Source organism: Palaemon carinicauda, chromosome 44 (genome assembly GCF_036898095.1).
Source record: "Palaemon carinicauda isolate YSFRI2023 chromosome 44, ASM3689809v2, whole genome shotgun sequence".
Taxonomy (NCBI): domain Eukaryota; kingdom Metazoa; phylum Arthropoda; class Malacostraca; order Decapoda; family Palaemonidae; genus Palaemon; species Palaemon carinicauda.
The window spans coordinates 8,699,786-8,707,285 of record NC_090768.1 but is presented as its reverse complement, the minus strand read 5'-3'; positions in this window follow the sequence as shown (position 1 = coordinate 8,707,285).

The window sequence follows — 7,500 nt, the reverse complement described above, 5'->3', positions numbered from 1 at the left end:
CCGGGCAGGGCTCCCCCATCCCGCTGGCCGGGTGGGGCTCCCCCTTCCCGCAGGCAGGGCGGGCCTCCCCCTTCCCACTGGCAGGGCAGGGCTCCCCCTTCCCGCTGGAAGGGCAGGGCTCCCCCCTTTCCGCTGGCTGGGCGGGGCTCCCCCTTCCCGCTGACAGGGCGGGGCACCTCTTTCCCGCTGGTAGGGCGGGCTCCCCCCTTCCCGCAGGCATTGCCGGGCTCAACCCTTCTTGCTGGCAGGGCGGGGCTTCCCCCTCCTCGCTGGCAGGGCTTCCCCCTCCTCGCTGGCAGGGCTTCCCTCCCCCCTTTTTGCTGGCAGGGCGGGGCTCGCCCCTCCTGGCTGGCAGGGCTTCCCTCCCCCCTTTTTGCTGGCAGGGTGGGGCTCCACTGTTCCTTCTGGCACGGCGGGGCTCCCCCTTTCCGGCTGGCACAGCGGGGTTCCCCGTTAAAAAATTTAAAATATACTGTAATTACATATATATATATATATATATGTATATATATATATATATATATATATATATATATATATATATATATATATTCATATATATATTCAAATAAGCCATATAATTTTGATACATTAATGCCTAGATTCTCTTAACGACCTCGGGATCAGAGTCCCAGGCGAAATCACACCAAGACAACAGCTTCTGACTGGCCGGGAGTCAAACTCTGGTCCAGGAAACTTGTATGAACATTGACATACCACTTGGCCAAGAGGTATGTCAACGTTCATACACGTTTCCTGGACCAGCGTTTGACTCCAGGCCGGTCAGCTGTTGTCTTTGTGTGATTTTGCCTGGGGCTCTGATCCCAAGGTCGTTAAGGTAATCCAGGCATTAATGTATAAAAAATATATCGCTTATTTAAATATGAAAAACACGTCTAAATGTTCCAAATTTATAATACATACATACATATATATATATATATATATATATATATATATATATATATATATATATATACATATATATACAATACATATATGTATACATATATATACATATGTATATATATAAATATTATATATATGTATAGATATACATATATATATATATACATATATACATACATATACATATATATACACACATATATATATATTTTTGGGCTCAAGCCATGTCGTCCTGATGGAAGTTCCTATAGGGTAGCTTCCTAGGGTATATTACAACTACGGCGATATTCCCAGAGAATTTACCTTAAGGTACCAGAATTCTAACTCCTGGAGCGAGTATCCCTCGTGAAAGGGATATCGCGACATATCAGAGGACGTATTCTAGACACGTCACATTGCAATCTACGACCTGAACAGAGATTTCGTCTCGTAGGAGGTGATTGACGAGATACGAATTCGGGAAAGAAAAAGGGGAGCCGCTCCCAAGGCTTCCCTATCCCCCGATTCGTATGCGTGCCTGGCGCCAATCCTGGCGCCATCTGTATTCCTTTTTGCGTAGCTTAACAACTCGGTTTTTTTTCCTGTTTTTCTCGCAAATCTTGGATTTATTCAGCTTTTCATGGCTTCTCCGTCTTCGTTGGCCTCGGATAAGTTGAGTATAGTGTCTGTTATGTATAAATGTAGGCTCTTGGTAAAATTTTGAGTGATTAATAGGATTAATCTTTGATACAAGAGCCGTAGCCTACCAGAGGTGTCCTGGACACTGTCACTCGCTAGGTATAAATTAGTTAGTCAGAGTGACATTCCTGGTTGTTTTGCTTTAATAAATTTTAGCTATTTAGCTTTACATAGGATTTCCTTTCGTGCTTAGTATTATTTGGCGAAGTATTCGCCATTCTGGCTTACGCTAGGCCATGTAGCCTAGTCGTTTGGTACTTCATGCATGATTTTGGTTTTTCCGAGTGTAATTAAAATTTTATTGAAGCTTTAGGCTATATTTTATACATTTTAGACTGTGTGGAATATTTCCAAGATTGTATACGTGTGAGTTTCGGTGAATTAGGTAATCGATTCTCTTGGTGCCTAGGCTAATTGCTTATGGAGCCTTAGTATACTTTATCATACTCCCCGGTTGCTTTCTTTTCTTCGGAGAAGGTATGCAATCCCTTTCCCTCTGTTTAAGCCTTGGGCTTATCCCTAAGTGGTTTTTTCCGAATTTATTTTCGATAAAACTATACTAGGGTGTTACTGTACCTTCCTGTTCCAGTAAGTCTGGTTCAAAGAGGGACAGAACAACAGAGTTTTTAGTCTGAGTCCGTGTTGTCTGGCTTGGGGCAGAGTCTCCCTCGCTGACCTAACACTTACAAAGGGAGCTTAGCTCCCTTAGGTCACTACCGAAGGTTTCTGTAAGTTATGATTCCTTCTTTTGTGATCGACCAGACTAAGTCCTGTTGCTGTTCTCGGGGGAGGATAAGTTCTTCCCTTGGGAGTAGCAACGCCTTCCTTGCTTTGGTGCTCTGGAAGCTGGCAAGTATTGCTGGCCCTTTCCCTTAGATCTCCCTTAGGCTAAGACAAAGTTCTTGGCTGCGGGTGATCTGTCACTAAAGCAAGGTTGGCAGGACCCTCTTGTCCCTTCCCCCTCTATCTCCGTAATGGCCTAGCCATTACTGTACTGTACCTTGCCGGCCGGCAGAGCTGGCCGGCAGGGGTATTACTGTACTGTACGTCGTTCTACTTCTGGACCTAGTATAGGTTGGGATGTGGAATTGACTCAGCCCATTGCCGGCCGGCAGAGATGCTGGCCGGCAAGGGTCTTATGTTTTCGTGTGCTGCCCGGACCTCTCTTGGTCCCTCATCCATGCCTGCCGGCAGAGCCGGACGGCATTGGTCAAGGAAGCCTGAATTAAGTTTCTCCCCTTCCTTATATGCACTCTTTCGGTTGCCGGGCTTGGGGGGTTGTGTACACTCTTATCCCGGCATCCATTCTATTTTCTTCTAGTGCTGTACCTGTCCCGGCTGCCGGCCTATGAGGCCGGCAGCCGGGCAGGTGTAGTCTTCTGGTTCTTTTGCTGCCGGCTGGCATCGGTCTTGTACCTTTGCCGGCCGGCTTATGTCAGTCCTTGTCTGTCGGTCACCAAGAGTGTGGCCGGCAGCTGGGTACTACCTTGTGTAGTTGCTGGCCGGCAGTCATTGCCGGCCAACACTGGCTGTTACCGGCCGGCAGCTGCTGCCGACCGGCACAGGCATTTGAACCAGAGTGCTGCCGCCCTATAGCTGTTAAGTAGTATACTTTAAAGCTAGTTGTGGTGTGTGCCGGCCGGCAAAGGCAGGCCGGCACACATCCTCCTATACTGTACTAGTATTCTTCTGTATAGCATATACAGTAAGAAGAAAACTATAGTAAAGGTTTAGGTACAGCACTGTCTCTTCTAACACTATTGTGTTTTCTTGCACAGCCCTTTGCTGTTGCCCTCAGATAGGAAGCAGAGTTCTTCCCTGTCTATTATCCAGGATTTTAAAATCATTGCCTAGGTGTGAGCTCCACCTGTTTCCTCTGGAAACCTTACATTGGTTACTCTAGAAGAGATAAACCATTTTGATTTTATTATCTGGAAGGCTGCAACAATGGGTTGTGAGGGAAACACAAGTGTGTGTCTTTCCTTTATGAATTGTTATGCTATACTATGCATATCCAGTGATACATAGTTCACTTGATACTCATGGAAATTTCTTCTCTTTACAGGAGGACCCCCCAAAGTGCGGAAATGTTTTCTGCAATGTCCGCAGCAAGAACCTCTGCGGACATGAGTGTTGTAGGAGACACGCAGCATGCGCTGTCTCCAAGGATGATCTCCAGTATTGGGACCCTCAGGTATGTACTGTATGCACTAACCTGATTACTGAGGCTTTTGATTCCCCTAGAACGGCGGAATCCAGGGATATAGCAAGGGAAAAGTTTCGTACTTGGGTAAGGGGCTTCAAGAAGAACACCTCTGGCCCTTATCTTCCAAGTGAGAAGATGAGGGCGTATCTTTTTCCCCAGGCATCAGCTGAGGCAGTGATTCCCCAGCCTCAAGAGGAGATCCCTCAAGATCAAGTCCAGGTGGACGTGGAAGTCGCAGTCGCGATGCAAGACATCCAGTTGGATGACAGGATGTCTGACCTGGACGAACGTTTGGAAGAAGACCTCCTGGCAGAAGGTCAGGATCAAGTTCAAACCCCGGATGTCGTAGAGGATGAGGTCGACGAGGTGTCGGCTACTCCGGTTCAGATGCCGGAGCCTATCCCCTCAACATCGGCTGGTCTCCCAGTAGAACTGGGACAGGCCCTCTCTTCGATTGTTGGAATGATCCAACAAATGCAGAAGGAGAATCAGGAGAAGGCGGCTGCAATGGAACTGCGTATGCAGTCCCTGGCAGAATCACATGGGCCCCAGAAAAGGCTCAATGTGAAAGACCTTCCCATATGCTCAGATGCTAACCCATGGAGGTATGCTGAGCACATGCCGATGACGACTGGAAAGATCGTCATCTCGGATAAGCTGGGTTCAGTTCCCCTAGAGGAGGTAGAATTCTGGCCCAGCAAGGCATCATATCCGGACTGCTATGTCCGGCTGAGAAAAGAACCAGCTTCAAGGGAGGAGACAGAGCCGAAGGAGGTCATTATTATGGACCACGCTAAGGCTCAAGCCCTACTTTCATCCTCGATGAAAGAGAGGGGCTTCTCGAATTCGAAGGTAGCTGCATTGAGCAAGAAGCTCCCTTCGTTTGTGTCCTCTCCTGATAGAGCCTTCCCCTTTTTACAGAAAGGGTTTGCGGCTGTCCTAAAGGCAGTCGAGGCCGGCAAGCCTTGCCCCTCCCTGGAGGAGTGTAAACCCTTGTCGCTGGCTCTGCCTATGGACCACAAAGACTGGAAGGATGTCCATCTGACATTCTCAGTGGGAAAGTTGGAGGCTGATATTGCCGGACGGCAATTCGGCGAGGACCTCCCCAAGCTGTCCGAATCTCTTTTACGAAGAGAGTTCGAGACAAAAGAAAGACTGGCTGCCTCAATGTCTCATCAGACTACTCTTGAGACAATGGCAAGTGACCCTAAGGTCCATGAAATGTTCATGGTAGTGGCTAAGTCTCACCTAGCCACAGTGACGAAGGACCTTTATGGCTTCATCAAGGCAAGGAGAGCTTGCAGGGAGTTCGTGTTCACCGGGGCTTCGGTGAGACACGAGCCAAGGAAGTTAATCTCCTCCAACATTTGGGGAAAAGACCTTTTCCCTACCGATGTGGTCAAAGAGGTTGTTGATAAGGCCGCCGTGGAGAATAGAAACCTTCTCCAGAAGTGGGGCCTGGCTATCAAAAGAAAATCTTCCCCGGATGAGGGTCCTCAACCAAAGAGGAAGAATATGAGGACTAGGCTACCATCTCGGCCAGCCAAGCCTTATAGACAGCAACAGCAACTGCAATTGCCTTTGCCTCCAGTGCCCCAGATGGTGGCACAAACCCCGACTGCTTTTCAGTGGGTACCCCAGGCTGTGCCAGGTCAGTCAACCACATTCACCCCAACGTTCGAAGGACAGTCTTCTTCCTTTCGTGCAAAACCTAGAGGAGCAGCCAGAGGCTCGTCTAGGCGCCCCTCAAGGGGAAGGGGATTCAGAGGTGGTCGTGGTCAGGGAGGCAAGACCTCAGGACGGCAGTCCAAGTGAAACGATACCGGTAGGAGGGAGACTGATGAAATTTTGGGATCGCTGGACCTTCGATCCCTGGGCCCAAAGCCTACTCAAGAATGGACTGGGTTGGAGCTGGTACAGCACTCCACCCCCATGCCTTCGGTTTTTCCATCACTCCACCCCCGTTTTGGAGGAGTACGTTCAAGAACTGTTGGAGAAAAATGTGATCCGAAAGGTGAAGTCCATCAAATTCCAAGGGAGGCTGTTTTGTGTTCCCAAGAAAGACTCGGAAAAGCTCAGAGTCATTCTGGACTTGTCACCACTCAACAAGTTCATAGTGAATTGCAAATTCAAGATGCTAACACTGCAACACATAAGGACCTTACTGCCCAAGAGGGCATACTCAGTCTCTATAGACTTGTCAGACGCCTATTGGCACATTCCAATCAGCCGGCGACTCTCCCCCTACCTAGGGTTCAGGCTACAACGGAGACTGTACGCTTTCAGAGCCATGCCATTCGGGCTAAACATAGCCCCAAGGATTTTCACGAAGCTTGCGAGCGCAGCTCTCAAACAATTACGCCTAAAGGGAATTCAGGTAGTAGCCTACCTGGACGACTGGCTGGTGTGGGCAGCATCCGAGACCGAATGCTTGCAAGCTTCCAGTCAGGTGATCCAGTTCCTAGAGTACCTAGGCTTCAAGATCAACAGAAAAAAGTCTCGACTTTCTCCATCCCAAAAGTTCCAGTGGCTGGGAATCCACTGGGACCTTTTGTCACACAGTTTCTCCATCCCGACGAAGAAAAGGAAGGAGATAGCGGGCTCTGTCAAGAGACTTCTAGATTCCGAAAGGATATCAAGACGCGAACAGGAGAGGGTACTAGGCTCTCTCCAGTTTGCTTCAGTGACAGACCCAGTGCTAAGAGCACAGCTAAAGGATGCAACCGGAGTTTGGAGAAGGTATGCATCAAACGCGCGAAGAGACCTGAGAAGACCAGTGCCGCCTCGGCTACGTACTCTTCTCAGACCTTGGTCCCAAGCCAGACATCTAAAGAAGTCGGTTCTTCTTCAGCCACCTCCCCCGTCGATGACGATTCACTCAGACGCCTCAAAGGAGGGATGGGGAGGTCACTCTCATCGGAAAAAAAGTCCAGGGGACTTGGTCCAAGCTATTCAGGACCTTTCATATAAACTTTCTAGAAGCTATGGCAGTGCTCCTTCCCTTAAAGAAAGTCTCCCCGCGTCACTCGATCCACATAAGATTGGTGACGGACAGCGAGGTGGTTGTGAGATGCTTGAATCGACAAGGGTCGAGGTCACCACCTCTCAACCAAGTGATGTTAGCCATTTTCCGATTGGCGGAAAAGAAGAAGTGGTACCTGTCAGCAGTTCACCTTCAAGGAGTCCGCAATGTGACAGCGGACGCTCTATCCAGGTTCACACCGATAGAGTCGGAATGGTCCTTAGACGCAGGATCATTTTCCTTCATTCTGAATCAAGTCCCAGAACTGCAAATAGACCTCTTTGCGACGAAAGACAACAAGAAGTTGCCCCTGTACGTGTCCCCGTACGAGGACCCCTTAGCGGAGGCAGTGGACGCAATGTCCCTCGACTGGAACAGATGGTCCAGGATTTATCTGTTCCCTCCTCACAACCTTCTGTTGAGGGTCCTCAACAAACTGAGATCCTTCAAGGGGGGTAGCGGCAATAGTGGCCCACAAGTGGGCGAACAGTATGTGGTTCCCCTTGGCGTTGGAACTACAGATGAAGTTCGTGCCGCTACCACATCCAGTTCTGACCCAGCGAGTCCAGAAGTCGACTGTCTGCGCTTCATTACAGAAAACCCAGACCCTGCAGCTCATGATTTTCTCGCCCTAGCGGTGAGAAAGCGTTTCGGGATTTCGAAAGCCAGCATAGACTTCCTAGAG